The sequence below is a fragment of the Lagenorhynchus albirostris genome, chromosome 15, assembly GCF_949774975.1.
Source record: "Lagenorhynchus albirostris chromosome 15, mLagAlb1.1, whole genome shotgun sequence".
In the NCBI taxonomy this organism is placed as follows: domain Eukaryota; kingdom Metazoa; phylum Chordata; class Mammalia; order Artiodactyla; family Delphinidae; genus Lagenorhynchus; species Lagenorhynchus albirostris.
In genome coordinates, this window is record NC_083109.1 from 25058587 (window position 1) to 25074032 (window position 15446).

General features: G+C 43.3%; 1 protein-coding gene across 11 annotated transcripts in view; it reads right to left on the minus strand.

Annotated features, from left to right (window-relative positions):
* RALY (RALY heterogeneous nuclear ribonucleoprotein) overlaps positions 1-15446 on the minus strand; it is a 79443-nt gene that overhangs the window by 32096 nt on the left and 31901 nt on the right. For 6 of the 11 annotated variants that reach the window (XM_060124388.1, XM_060124389.1, XM_060124390.1 and 3 more), the window contains one exon: positions 11286-11368. The gene's annotated coding sequence lies outside the window, so the exon portion shown is untranslated. Of the gene's footprint in view, positions 1-2801; positions 2854-11233; positions 11369-12339; positions 12830-15446 lie in introns of those variants that run through there. The other 5 variants (XM_060124386.1, XM_060124392.1, XM_060124393.1 and 2 more) reach the window with 3 other exon arrangements.

Here is a 15446-nt window from a genome sequence, read left to right on the forward strand (position 1 = left end):
GATTCACATGCAGTAATAAATACTTTTTTGGGGGGTGGGGGGTGCTGTGCCTCATGGCTTGCAGGGTCTTAGTTCCCCAACCAGTGACTGAACCCAGGTCCTCGGCAGTGAAAGCTCGGAGTCCTAACTGCTGGATCGCCAAGGAATTTCCCAATAAATACTTTTTTAAAGCACTTAGCACAGTGTCTGGCACATAGAAACCCACCCAAGAAGTGCTGGCTATTAGATAATTAGGAAAAAGGGAGAGGGCATTCAGGATGGGCTTTTGAGGAAGAATTACTAAGTTTCTCTTTACAGAATGCTGAGGTATACCCATATAACATTTTAAATAATCTTTCCAATGATCCCATCAAGCAGGTATTAACATCCCCATTTTACAGATGAGAAAACTGCTCTCAGAAGTCAACTAACTTATCCAAGATTACTTTGTCCCAGTACATGCCAAAGCTGGGATTCAAATCCAGATATATCCAATTCCAAACGCTATGCTCTTTCTACATTTGCTTCTCTCAAGATAATATGGGCTGGGCTTAAAAGACAAGCCTGGATGTAGACTGGAAGTTAAGAGCAGGCTGCCGGTTAAGTAGGGGGGATAGCATGAACTAAGATGCGAAATTTAGCAACATACTGTCTTTGCAAAGAGTGGTAGTTCAAAGACATTGGCCAGAATAAAACAGTAAACTCACATGACAAAGACAAAATAAAAAGCTAAGGGGCAGATGGCAGAGGGTCACTGAATGCTAGCTGCTCTTGCCAACTATGTGGATCACAACTTGACTCCCCTTTGCTGGACACTAAAGAAAGAGAGGTAGCATGCCAAAACTGAAGAGCCATAGACTGGGAGGCAAAGGAAATCAAGTTCTACCACTAACTAGTTAAGTGGCCTTGGGCAAGTCACTCATCCTTTCTGGGTTTCTAATACCAGAGGATCAAACTAAAAGATGTCCAGGGACCTCTCTAACTTTGACCTTCCAGGAATCACTCTATTACCAGGTCATGTGTACAAATGTGAGTCTGGGAAATGCTAATGCTGTGATTAAACAAAGAAGCCTGAAATGAAACACAGTAACGGTATGATAGGAACCTTGGGTACAGGGATAGAGAAAGAGAGCTAAGTGAGGGAGAGGAGAATAAAGAAATTAAATGGGATCCAAGTTAATCTTGGATAAAAGCCAGAAGACAGCAGGCAGGCAAGGGAAGGGAGACTGAACCAGGAGAGTTACCAATCCTGGCCTTCCTACTAACTTGCTATGTGGCCCTGGCTATTAGCCTCATTTTCCCATTGGCCAAATGCAGGGTCCTATATGTTCTGGCCTCAGCTGTCCCCTCTCCCCTCTCTCTTCTTTCTCTTTGGTGCTGTTCCAACCACACTCTCTGCCTCCTAGTTTCTCTACAAACATGCTCTTATCTTGGGGCCTAGCCTGCATATCTTCACACATATGAAATAATCTAATAATTAATGATTTACTCGTTTTCTGTCTCCCCCACTGAAACAAGTTCCATGAAGGCAGTCTTTGTTTTGTTAACTACCATATCTCAGCTACAGGAATAGTATCAGGCATTTGTTGAATGGACCCCTAAGGTCCCTTCCAATTCTGGCATGCTATGATTAACTGGGCTTATGGAACTGGTGAAAATCTCAGAAGTTCAAAGTTCAAGCCTGGGTGAACTTAGGTTTAACCTGTCCTTTTGGCTCCAATTTTTGATATTTGCTTTGCCTCAGAGGGTCTTCAAAAATCATCTCCAAATGTAACAATCACATCCTAACACACAACTACACACATGCACAAATAGACAACTATATACCACTTAATTCAAGAATTATTATCATATGCTAGATGTGAAACACAGTATTTCCTTAACCTGGAAAATGAGGCCTTACGCAGTTTAGCCCCAACTTACTTTGATAACTTTAACCCTAACCATACTCCATTCCTGAAATCCTATGCTCTGGCTACAACGGACTGTTTACTCTCTGAGACACACATGTGAGCTTCTGTGCCTTTGCCCTCATTGGTCTCTTTGCTTGGAAGCTACAGACTCCCCTTCTCAACTGCCAAATACTTCATCTTTCACGACTGTCAAATGTCTCACCTTTGAAGTCCAACTCAAATATCACCTCTTTTGTGAAGCCTTCCTTGATCTCTCAGGCAGTTAGTGTCCCCCCCTCCTCCAAGTTCCCAAAGCACTCCACATGCTTCCATTATAGTGCTCATCACTGCCACCTACTTACTTTATCTACCTCTTCTCCTTGATCAGTTATGGGCTCCAAAGGCCTTGACCATGTGTTTGCCTTCTCCTTATCCCTAAGGACCTACCTCTGTGCCTGGCACAAATGTTTATCATATTGGATGTCAACATGGCACCACAACTAATAACACTTCTTAACCTTCACTGGCACACTTGATCAGATAGTTCTTCCAACCAAAAGTTGGTTTCCCTCATACTTCTACCCACTAATATGAACTCCTACGGGACTGGAGAAGAAGCTGGAAAGAAAGAGGAGAAATAGTATTTGCAGAGCCTTGAATGTCATGCTAAGGACACTGGATTTTATTCTAGAGGTTTTATGAGCAAGAAAGTGATAGGAATAAGATCTATATCTTAAAACCTATGGAGAGAAAAAGGGGGTTATATTTCAGGGTCAAAGACTGGAGATGGGGAGACAGGCTAGTTGACAATGAAAAAGTCTCAGTGAGAGAGGATTAAGATCTGGCCTTGGATGGTAGCACTGGGGATAAGAAGATGGGCAAAACATTTCAGAGACAAAACCACATAATGAAAGCAGTTGCCTACTTTACCTCAGTGAAACTCTGCTCAGAACAAACTTCCTCCAGGTGGAACTTTGTGACCCCTTTGCATCCAAGATGGCCCTGAGGGTAACCAGAGCAGGGAAAAAGCCTCCATGACTAGGTGAAGGGGAAGAAGCAAGTCTAGGATTAGCAAAGACCAAGCTCCAAGCCAGTGAGTAGGGCTGTAGGAGACAGCTCAACGTCCTGCTAATAGCTGCTACCTGCAGAAGTTTCTGCAAAGAAGTCGGGTTTGTGCCCTGAGCAGAAAGATGCCCTCCTGACTTGGAGAGCTCTAGCCAGCTTTAATACCAGAGACTCTGATGATTTTCAGCGGTGCTTTGTTAAGGAAAATTATCCAAAAACTGGAAGTAAGGGAAAAAGATAACTGTGTGAACTTTTAAAGTCATGTTAGGACATTTTTTTTAGTATGTATCTGAGAGTCATCTGATACTCTTGGAGAATGGAATTTTGTTTGACTTACTGTTCACAAACAGTTAGGGCCCAAATATTTTAAAACTCTGCAAAGTTAGAGATTAACATATAGCAAACTGAGAAGTAGAAAAGATAACATGAAATGTTACATTTTTATTAGAACATTTATCAATTTTGGATCTAATTTAGCAATCTCATTTCAGCAATCCTTTTTCCACTAAGAACATAAATCCAGTTTCTCAGCTATTCTCTTTCTGCTGGTTCCCACACTGAGTTAAACAAAACTTGACACATGCTCACACGGATGAGAATTACGCCCTGACATAGTACACACATCCACAGGCCTGCCTACCTACCTCACAGGAACCAGATGCCAGGAGGCAAAAGAAGCCTGACATCCAGGCACAGGATTTAGTGAAGTGAAACAGGTGGTCACTTATGAAATGACATAAAGCTCAGTGTAGCAGAAAGGGCACAAAGCTGAGAGTCAGACCTGCCACTAATTTATTGTGTGACCTTGGGCCTATTACTTACTGCCCCTTGCTGGGCCTCAATTTCACAATTATAAAACGGGTAAGTTGATCTAGGTCAGTGTTGTTTTATAAACTGTGTTCCTGGCAACTATGCACGTTTAAGGCAGATGCCTCACAGCCTGTCTTTGATAAGGGGGAGGCTAGACTGGTGGACTCTGGGCCCACCACTGCCAATTCTAACGAGCAGCTCTTTTTGAGATGTTGAGTTATATGTTTAAATAAAGGGCTCCTCCATAAACTTGATAACTGTTAGTTAAGATCTCTTCCCACTCTGACATCCTAAAATTCCATCATTTTATGGCAAATGATCCTGGGGACAATACAGAGCCAAAAATATCTCCTCTTACCCTATACTTAAAAACATATCATTAGAAGAGGGTCTCATTAAGAAGGCCCTAGCAGTTGAGTAGGAAGGGGTGAGGAAGGGGACAAGTGGGCAGAGGAGGGCTCAGAAAAGGGCAGAGACTAAAGGCCTGTCCCTTTTGCAAATGAAGATTGAGTGGAACCCAAGGCCAAGGACAGAACCCTTTCAGGGAGGGCTTAGATTCACTGGCCTTATCAAGGCTAAGGAGTTGGACTCTAGCAGCTGACTCTGCCACATAAAGGCAGATGCCTTCAGTTTCCTTAGACTAAAATCTCTACAGGTAACGTACTTTGTAAACTGAAAAATGATTACAGATTTGAAGACCTATTAGAGCAATCTTATTCTTAAATCTTTTATATTATTCTCTTCTCCTGCCAGGTCCCTGAAGGAGGCTCATCACACTTGAGATGTATAGACCCTCTCTCTTCCTTCCTTACATTTCAGAGTTGGGCATACAAGGGGCTTATTGCTTGGAATATTCCCCTCATTCAACTTGGAAAATGACAAGTACACTTCTTACTAGGTAGTCCATGTTCCATGTTGAAGATGGAAACCCGGCCTCTCACTTAGTGATTGGACCTCTGGGCCACACACGTGGATCCTAGAGAAGTTGGTTTGAGGCAGGGTAGAGCAGAAGAAACTCATGGGAAAATGCACTGAAGGCATGGAGATATTCCCATTATACTAAAGCCCCTGCATACCCCTTCCTGGGCACTCTTGAACACTCTACCCTCCTGGAAGGGCAGAGGCCAGAGGAAGTATGATACTCAGGAAAGAGCTTACTATACTAAATGCTTGGAGTCTATGGAAGGAGGAGGACCTGAGTTCAAAACCCAGCTCTTTCACAGACTAAGTATATGAACTCTGGCAAATTCATTTACTTCACTGAGGCTCAGCTTTTCCCTCTGGAGCTATTAATAACTTAATGAGTTATAAAGATTAACAAAGATAATTTTAACTTAAAACACCTATGACAATACCTGGCACATAGTAGGCACTTGATAAATGTGACTTCCATCAACAGGGAAAGGGCAAATAGCAAAAGATGACTGAACGTGATTCACATGACAGGTAGGGAGGACTAGGGGACGAACCCCAGCAAGTATATCAGAGCCGTGAGTGGCTCAGAATGGGAATGGGCTGATTTGGAGAGTCTGTTGTGCTATCTAAGAGCATCTGGATCCTGTACCAGCCAAAGCAAATCAAACAGGAGTGCTTATGAAGAGCTTCTTTCTAAAACAAGTACGGGCTGTGTTACTGACACACGCCACAGGGGAATTGAGAAGACTGCTGGCAGAGATGTTAAGAAAGCTGACAAGCTTTCAGTTCCAATCTTTGCTACTACCTACGTATGGGTACAGCTGACCTTGGCTCCAGAGGAGAAAACCCTGGACTGAGACACAAGAGACCTAGGTGCTGGTCTGAGCGTGACTCTGAGCAGGCGACATCATCTCTCAGGCCTCAGTTTTTTCTTTCTCCTCCAAATAATAACAATTCTTTACATGCCTACTCTATTATCACTATCCTCATTTTCTATGGCTCAGAGAAATTAAGCTAATACAGGCAGGCATCTGAATTCCAGGTCTGCTGTTAAAGCCAGTAGTCTTTCCACTCTATTGCATCATCTCTCAGTGTTAACTGACGGGGTGAAACCAGGTGGACCAAGGCATTTGAGGACCTGAAAATTTTATGATTCTTAGCAGCTTGAAACTGTGGTTTCAAGAGCATTCTAAATATATACTGTAGTGCTAACCTGCTAGTTAAGAAGCCTTCTATAAATGAAATCCTCAACACCAAGGGCAAAAGCTGAGTACAAGCCAACTTGAGAGTCAGAGAAGAACAGACAATGAAATTTTAGGAAGCCTTGAAGAGGCCCTTGGAGAATACATTGCCTAATTCATTTTACAGATGGGGATACGGAGGCTGCAAAAAGAGAAACAGCTTGACTGGGAACACCCAGAAAGTGGGTGACAGAGCACAAACTGGGTTCTATGTCGCATGGACTCTCTCATACTCGTTATCTACTCAGTCTCCAACATTCCAGGCCGTTCTGATTTTCTCATTGATATTTTTTTTCCAAATGCTGAGTGACAGGCAGGTCACTGCCCCTGCAGCCGACTCCCAAACACTTCTCGTTGTAGGTAATGGCTCTTCCTTTCTGTCTCTGCTGCAGCGTTAAGCAGGACTGAATCTGAGTCTTCTCTTTCGGCCCCCTCCTCTTTTTTTCCTTTGAATGACAGACAAAGTGACTTTGGAGGCACAGAACTGGAAGAGACATACCAGCAATTATAGAACAAATTTCTACTTCATTCCCTCTTTTTGGAGCTGAGGAACCTGAGGCCCAGAGATATTAAATGCTTTCCCAAGGTTGAGTTAGTAGAACAGGCTTAAGAGCCTGGGTCACAATACTCACCTTCTACTACAATCTGACACTGAACACAGGGTATCAGAATTTATTTCAACCACTAGTGGCTGAACACCAATCCAGACCAGGCATTTTTTCATCATCTCCTATTAGCATCACAATAACTGTATAGGCATTATTGTTCCCATTTTGCAGAGGAGGAAACTACAGCTAGGAGAGGTTAGTCACAAAGGAAATGAATGTCACAGCAAGGATTCAAATCTTTGGCTTTAAAGCTTCCTCTCTTTCCCCAGCAGCATACAGCCTGAGGTTTTTAAGAATATACACAATGGTGGGAAAGATGGAGTTAATTAATCTTCCTAAAGACCAGTTATCCAATTAATCTTCCTAAAGACCAGTTATCCTGTAGATAACTTTGTCTATTGCCCTATGCACTTAAGTACACTAACTCTTGATATATTATGCTAACTGAGGAGATGGGGAGGGAGATGAAGGTAAGGGAGACCAGTAGAGACTCCTGATACAAAATGACAGATAACTCAAAGGAAGCAATTTCTGCTTTTGTGTTAATGTGATCTTTTGTAGGATAGTTTTGGGGCTTTTTTCTGCATCTGCCCCATTAGGTCATAAGTCCCCTTTACTCATGTCCTACTCATCTCATGATTCTGGTATCACACTTGCTGATGGACCTTGGTTTCCTGATTTATGGTTTCCCAGCTTGGGTTTTTGATCTCTTGGCCTTATTCTTAGGCTCAGATCCCTACCTCTCTGCCACAGTCAACAGCCTTAAAACTGCCCTCTAGGAGCTGTCAGTCACTCTTCTGTCAGGCTTGCCGCTCCAGTGGGACACAAACATGCCTCATGAATACAGGCAAAAATCTTCAACAAAATATTAGTAAACCAAAACCAACACCATACAAAAAGGATTATACACTATAACCAAGTGGGATTTATTCTAGGAATGAGCTTCATTTAAAATCCAAAAATCAATAACATAGTGCCATGTTAGTAGAATAAAGGATAAAAACCACACAAACAAAATCCAGCATCCATCCATAATAAAACCTCTGAGTAAACTAGAAATAGAAAAGAACTTAACTTGGCCTGATAAAAGAAGTCTACCAAAAAACCCTACAGCTAACATCACTTAATGGTGAAAGACTGAATATTTTCTCCTTAAAATTGGGAACAAGAGGGCTTCCCCGGTGGCACAGTGGTTGAGAGTCCGCCTGCCGATGCAGGGGACACGGGTTCATGCCCCGGTCCGGGAAGATCCCACATGCCGCAGAGCATGCCTGTGCGTCCGGAGCCTGTGCTCTGCAACGGGAGAGGCCACAACAGTGAGAGGCCCGCGTACCGCCAAAAAAAAAAATTGGGAACAAGGTAAGCGTGTCTGCTTTCACCAATTCTGTTCAACACTGTACCAGAGGTCCTAGCCGGTACAGTCACGCAGAGCGATTTTGTGGACATTAAGATTATGTCATTCCTCTACTCAAAACTCTCCAGTGGCTTCCTATTTCACTCAGAATAAAGCCCTACATGATCTGAGTCCCTGTCTACCCTTGTGACTTCTTCTCCATAATCCACTCTCCCTATTGCTTGCTTCATCTCTAGCTACACTGACCTCCTTTTGTTCCTCAAGACACTAAGCGTGCTCCTGTTTTAGGGCTTCTGAACTTGCTGCACTCTATGCATGGAATGTTATTCCCCAAGATATACACATAGCTCATACTACTTCAGCTCGTGCATATTTCTGAACAGATTTTATTTTCTCACAGAGGCCTTCTTTCATCACACAGTCCCTCCCTATTCCCTTACCTTGCTTTATTTTTATTCCTATGTATTCATTTGTTTATCCTCCACTAGAATTTAGGATACAAGACAGAAAACTATTTTCTTCACTGCTACATTTCAAACACTTAAAACTGTGCCTGGCACATGGTGGACACTCAATAAATACACACTGAATGAATGGACGTCTTTAAAAAGATATTCATGTATAGGAGAATGAATAAAGGCGGGGTTGGGAGGGTGGGAACCACTGTCCCAAGAGTCTGAGAAGGACCAAGGTTTTAGGTCATGGAGGAAGAACCAGTGTAGAAGAGAAAAAACTTGGTTCTCTAAAGCCAGATTCTTCTAAGTTCTAAGCTTAGGTCTTCCAGTCACTGCCTGTGTATCCCTCTCTAAGTCTCTGGAACTTATAAAATGACAATATCACCACCTACCTCCCAAGCTGTTATGAAAACAAAATCAATTTATGTATTCAATATAGCACCTGATAATATCGTAGATACTACAAATAATTAAACATTCTGATACCTCTGTCCCTCAAGAAGAACCTAGAACTACCTTAAAAATTACCTAGCTCCACCTTATTGAAATGCATAGATGTCTATAGGGCTGTTGCCCCTAAAGTTTGACCTTCATACCCATTTTAACTTCTCTTTCTTATCATTCTTCTTTTACCTCTCCCTTACTGTTAGCTTTCAGCTCTCACCACTAGCTGCTGCTAATATAGCAGCTCCTCCTCCCCTTTTTATACGCCGCTCTTAATCTTATGGAGGTTTAGAAACCAGATTGCTAAGCTTGTTACAACAAAACGTAAAAATAGGAATAAATGAGTGCTGTGCAAGGTATTAAGGATGACAATGCGTTGCTACCTTCTTGTTTTTCAGCTGGACTCTGGAAAATTGAGGATGTTAGATAAATAAGATACTATATGGGTATCAGTATATTATACAATCTTTTACACAGAATCATTCATATTTTAAAATAGTCAATAGTGGAACTTTTTCACAGGGCAGTTGTCACGAAAACAATAAAAGCCAAGCTTGATGCCCAGGCCATGTAAAGGCCAGAAGCTATAGAACATTAGATTAACCAAGACAGAAAGAGAGGACAGCAAGAGTCTGGAGATTCAGAATAGGAGGGTATGTTGGCCAGTGTGGATTCCAAGAGCATCAGGTTGGAGGACAGATCCCTCTGTGCACCCTCAGGCAGGCAGACGGAAGAACAGAATGCCCCTTGTTACAGAGTATGAAGAGAGTGACCTATGTCACTGGCCAAGAGCAAGAGAAATGGTGGGAAAACTGGAATGCCCACGGCCTCTGATAAGATATGAGACTGCAGTACAAGTGCCTTTTTCACTAGCAGTTGGAGGGTGGGGGTTGGGGGAAGGCAGGGAACCTAGGGCCAGAAGAGGAATAGCCCTCCTGTTCTAACATGCTGGGGATGGACTCTTGAAACCAACTATAGTATCTGTACTGGCAGTGGCCTTGGAGCCAGGCTGTGTGAGTGCATTTAAACCTGCACTCTGCAGCCCACATGCTGCAAATCATGGCTGCCAATGCTGCCTGGTTTGTCTCTGTACCCTGGAAAGACTGAACTTGTGGAAAGACTGAACTTCCGGTAGGGCCTGCAGAAGGAGAGGAGGAGAAGGGCCTGGGAGAAAATTTACAGTGTAAATTTCCAAGGCAAAACCTTCCCTTTTACCTTTGGGGCGTTGGGTGGCAATCAGGTCAGGGACTGAGATGCCAAGGATACTTATAACACTTTCTTCTCACCTCTCATTTCAGTCATGCTGTTTTACAGTTCACAAAGCTTTCCAACTTGCATCTCCCATTTGATTGTCTACAATATCCTGTATGGTTGGTGCACACAAAATAGACATATGGGTGCAGTGAGGCACTCCAATTTACAAATAGGGAAATGGAGATTATCCAAGCGCAAATACTGAACGAGAAGACAAAAACCCAGGTTTTCCAACTGCAACTCAGCTCTCCAGGTCCCCATCTGTGCTGGCCCAAGTGCTTATGGAATCCCACGTGTTATAGGTGTTTTCCTCTCCTTCCAGTCATATTTAGCCTTGGCCTCCGCCTGCTTGAAGGCTCTTCCTTTCCCCCTCACTAAAAATGCCATTGCTCAGAAAGGACCCCCCCAACTCTTGCCTGCCCTGCTGGGCCCTTCAAATAACTAGACCTCCTTCCTGAATCCCTAAGGAGGTCTGTTTTCTTGAACTTTGTAAGAAAAATCATGATTCCAGGGAGATTAGCATTCCAAGGAAAGCCTGCCAAGGCAGAGAGAACAATGGTATTCACAGTTAGACTGACCTGGGTTCTAATATCAGCTTTACGGATTCCCAGGTGTAAGCCTGGGCAAGTTACTTCAGTTTCCTGAGTCTCAATTCTCTCATCTATAAGATGGGGTTTTGTCTAGTTTAAATGGGATCCATAACACTATTGGTTCTTAATATGTTGATTTCCCTTCCTGTTTCACCATCTGCAGTCTTCCTTCTAAGATTCCCTGGACTTCCCTCTTCACACAGCCCCACTCTAATCACTCTGTCCTCACCTCCATTGATGATTACATTCTGCAGGACTGATAAAACCACAGGATTTTCTGAAGCTGACTCTGGGCTTGGTAGGTCACAATCAAGACTGAAATCAGGAAAAGTCTCTAAGGGCTATGAATTCACGTTAAGAGAGCTTATGGGAGAAGGGGTTTAGTTGCCAGGTCCAGAATACCCCCCAGCAGAAAGCAGCTGGTAGAAGCCAGAAGGAATTGAGCATGCTTTGCTTTATTCATGGCAAATGATCCCACCCTGTCTCATGGCAGCTCCAGGAAAGCAAGTTCAATTCTCCTCCCAGTAGAAAAGGCTGCCTATGACAGTCTCTTAGGCATGGAGTAGGAGAGTAATTATCTGTAAGTTACCTGTACTAAGGGTAAAAATAAGCTCCAAACTAGTTACCTTGTATCTTGGCCCAAGTTTGCCCAGAGTTTGCCTAGGCACTCTCACTCACCAGTACCAAGGCTGAGCTCAGCCAGCAATTTCCTCTTTTGCGTTACAGGGTCAGCACCAACTGTCTCAGGGAAGAGGGCTCACCTATAACAGAGAGAAATCAGTCAGGGTCTTGCTCAGAACAGGCATGAACTTAGGTCAATGATGGCATGCAAAGTTCCTGCCCTTACATGTCTTGCATCCTAGCAAAAGATAGGGTAATAAGTAAATACATAGTTTCAGGTTGTGCTATAAAGAAAAATAAGCAGAGTCAGGAAAGAATGACAAGGAGTGAGAATGAGGTCTATTTTAGATAAATCCGTCAAGGAAGACTTCTCCAAGAAGCAATTGCTAGACAGAGACCTGAATAAAGTAAGGGGGTTAAGACCTGCAAAGATCAGAGGGAAGAGTGTTTCAGAGAGGGGAAATAAGTGCAAAAGCCCTGAGGCAACAATAGGCAAGAGTAAGCTTGTTATGCTAAAGAACAAGAAAGTCAACATAGAATACAGTGATGGGAAGAATGAGGTTCCTCCAGGCTTCAGTAACCTGGAACCCAGCTGGGACAAACTTTCAAGCACTCTGAGATTGATTTCAGGTTTCTCTGCTCACCTCCTCCTCTGCTGGGTAAGGGACAGAGAAACTCCTATATATTTCTTGGAATGTGGGGTAAAGAGAAAACAGAAACTCCTATGTATTACTTGGAATGTGGGGTAGAAATGACTGGGGTAAGGAGAATAGTAGCACATGCCAGGCACTGTTGTAAACCCTTTATTTGTATTAACTCATTTAATCTTTACAAACTCTTGTCAGGTTGGTGTGTTATTACATTTCCCCATTTTACTAATGGGGAAACAGACAGAGAAGTTAAGTAAATTTGCCCCAAGTCACACAGCTAATAGATGGTAGACCTGGGACTTTAACCCTGGAAGTCCAACCTCCGGGGCTTGCCTTCTTAACCACACACTATACCACTTCTCAAAAACAGAAGAAAAAACACAGGAAACGCATTCTCTAGTCCTAGCTGACATGGCTCACAGCCCCCATTTATACCCAAGTCTGAGATCCTCTCCATTTACTTGCAGTCCAAGTTTTTTACTGAATGCCAGTTGAATGACTCCCGAGTCCTTCAGCCAGGTGGTTCCAGAGGATACTGTGATCACAAAGCTATGATGATAACCACGACAACAATAGCCATTTAATAGCCACTAACATTTAATGCACACTTTGAAATAGACTAGGTACTGGGCTAAGCACCTTACATGTACTATTTTATTTCAGAGAAGGAATGACAGTTGCTCTAAGACCTGGGTAGAGGGATCTGTGAGGGGCTCCACTCCTGAACAAAGCAGCAAACACAAGGAACTAAAGGATCCCTGTAGGGCAGGGTCAAAGCACAAAGGCAGACGTACTAATGGGTGGGTGGTAAAGGAAAGGACTATCAGCACCTCCAATTAACATGTCAACAAACTGAACTCATCTCTATTTCCCAGCCCCCATGTTTCACCAACAATTCTCCGAAGTACATTTTTTTTAACATCTTTATTGGAGTATAATTGCTTTACAATGGTGTGTTAGTTTCTGCTGTATAACAAAGTGAATCAGCTATATGTATACATATATCCCCTCCCTCTTGCGTCTCCCTCCCACCCTCCCTATCCCACCCCTCTAGGTCGTCACAAAGCACTGAGCTTATCTCCCTGTGCTATGAGGCTGCTTCCCACTAGCTATTTACATTTGGTAGTGTATATATGTCAATGCTACTCTCTCACCAAGTACATATTTAGACTTCAAAATGTTCACTCATGCTCTCCAACCCCTTCTTCCCTCATTCCCACAATTGCCAAGTCCTTGTACGGTTTTTTTTTGTTTTTGTTTTCAGTCTCTAACAGCTCTACATCCAAATCATCTTCTTTATTCCCTACTGTGTCAACTTCCTCTTGGTTCAGGATCTCATTATCTCCTGCCTGCACTGCTGGAATAATTCTTAGAATTTATTGACATTACAAGGACAGGCTGTTACAGCAGCCTCTTCCCTGGTCTCTCTTTCACTAGTCTCCCCCGATCCTTCCTGTTCCAATCTATTGAGCCCACACTGCCAGACTAATGTTCCTAATGCCACTCCCCTGCTCAAAAAAATGTCATGGCTCCCAATCACCTCAGCCTTGCTCTCTAGACTGTCATACCATGGGTCTGGTCATCATCTATCTACCTTACCTCTACTGTGGGCTTTCCAGCTTCCATACTTTTATCCATGTTGTTGCCTCACCTGGAACGCCTGTCTTCATTTGTACATATTCAAATCCTTCTTAATCTTCAAGGCCTAGCAATTCAGTGAAGTTATCCTGAACCCTTTCTTACCTCTCTGTCATGTTCTTGAAACATCTCTGGCTGTGACTACTACCTGGCTCTGGCCTCACCATCCACTAAGGCTTCAGAACACTTCCCCTGTTGTTCTTCCTTGTAAAGATTCCTACTGCTTCCAGACAGGGAAAACCTAGTCAGTTAAGATTTCTGTTCGAATTCCTACCACATACAAACATTTATTTATTTATTTATTCATTCATTTATTTATGGCTGCATTGGGTCTTTGCTGCTACACGGGGGCTTTCTGTATTTGCAGCGAGCGGGGGCTGCTCTTCGTTGTGGAGCAGATGCTCTAGGCTCATGGGCTTCAGTAGTTGTGGCGTGAGGGCTCAGTAGTTGTGGCTCACAGGCTCTAGAGCGTAGGTTCACTAGTTGTGGCGCACCGGCTTAGTTGCTCCGCAACATGTGGGATCTTCCTGGACCAGGGCTCAAACCCGTGTCCCATGCACTGGCAGGCGGATTCTTAACCACTGTGCCACGAGGGTAGTCCCCTACTACTCTTATCTTACTCTAAATCTATCTCCTAGCAAGAGACCTGAGTTTTAATCTGAGCCTCAGATTCCTTAACTACAAAATGGGGATACAATTCCCATCCAGCCTACAATATAGGGATTTTGTAAGAATCAATGTGACAACAGGAGAGGAAAGGGGAAGGGTTGAGATGGGAGACCCAGCCAAATCTTTAACAGCTCTTTTTGTCAGCTGCAAAACCCCAAGTCTTCTACCCAATTAATCGAAAACAATTCCTGGGCCTTCTTAGCCATGGTCACAACTCTGGGTTAGGGGTTATAGAGGATGCAGGGATGAATGAGAACAAATCTTATCCTTAGGCTCCTGGCAAGAACTGCGGAGTAAAGTCCTAGTAGGACTGTGTCAGCTTCCTACAAAGGATGACTAAGAATATTAGGCAGACTATGGAAAACAGTATGGAGGTTCCTTTAAAAACTAAAAACAGAGTTACCATATGATCCAGCAATCCCACTCCTGGGCATATTATCTGGAGAAAACTCTATTCGAAAACATACATGCACCCCAATGTTCACAACAGCACTATTTACAATACCCAAGACATGGTAGTAACCTAAATGTCCACCAACAGATGAATGGATAAAGATGTGGTGTGTACACACATACATACATACACACACACTCACACACACACACACACACACACAAAACATTACTCAGCCATAAAAAAGAATGAAACAGGGCTTCCCTGGTGGTGCAGTGGTTGGGAGTCCACCTGCCAATGCAGGGGACACAGGTTCAAGCCCTGGTCCAGGAAGATCCCACATGCCATGGAGCAACTAAGCCCATGTGCCACAACTACTTAGCCCGCGCTCTAGAGCCCATGAGCCACAACTACTGAGCCGGCATGCCACAACTGCTGAAGCCCCGCAATAAGAAGCCTGTGCACCGCAATGAAGAGTGGCCCCCACTGACCGCAACTAGAGAAAGCCTACGCCCAGCAAAGGAAACCCAACGTAGCCAATAAATAAATAAATAAAAGAATGAAACAATGCCATTTGCACCAACATGGATGGACCTGGAAACTATCATACTAAATGAAATAAGTCAGAAAGAGAAAGACAAATACCATATGATATCACTTATATGTGGAATCTAAAATATGATACAAATGAATATTTACAAAATAGAAACAGACTCAGAGACACAGAAAACAACTTATGGTTACCAAAGAGGGAGGGGGGTGGGAGAGGGATAAATTAGGAGTTTGGGATTAGCAGATACAAACTACATATAAAATAAACAACAAGGACCTACTATAAAGCACAGGGACCTATATTCAATATCCTGT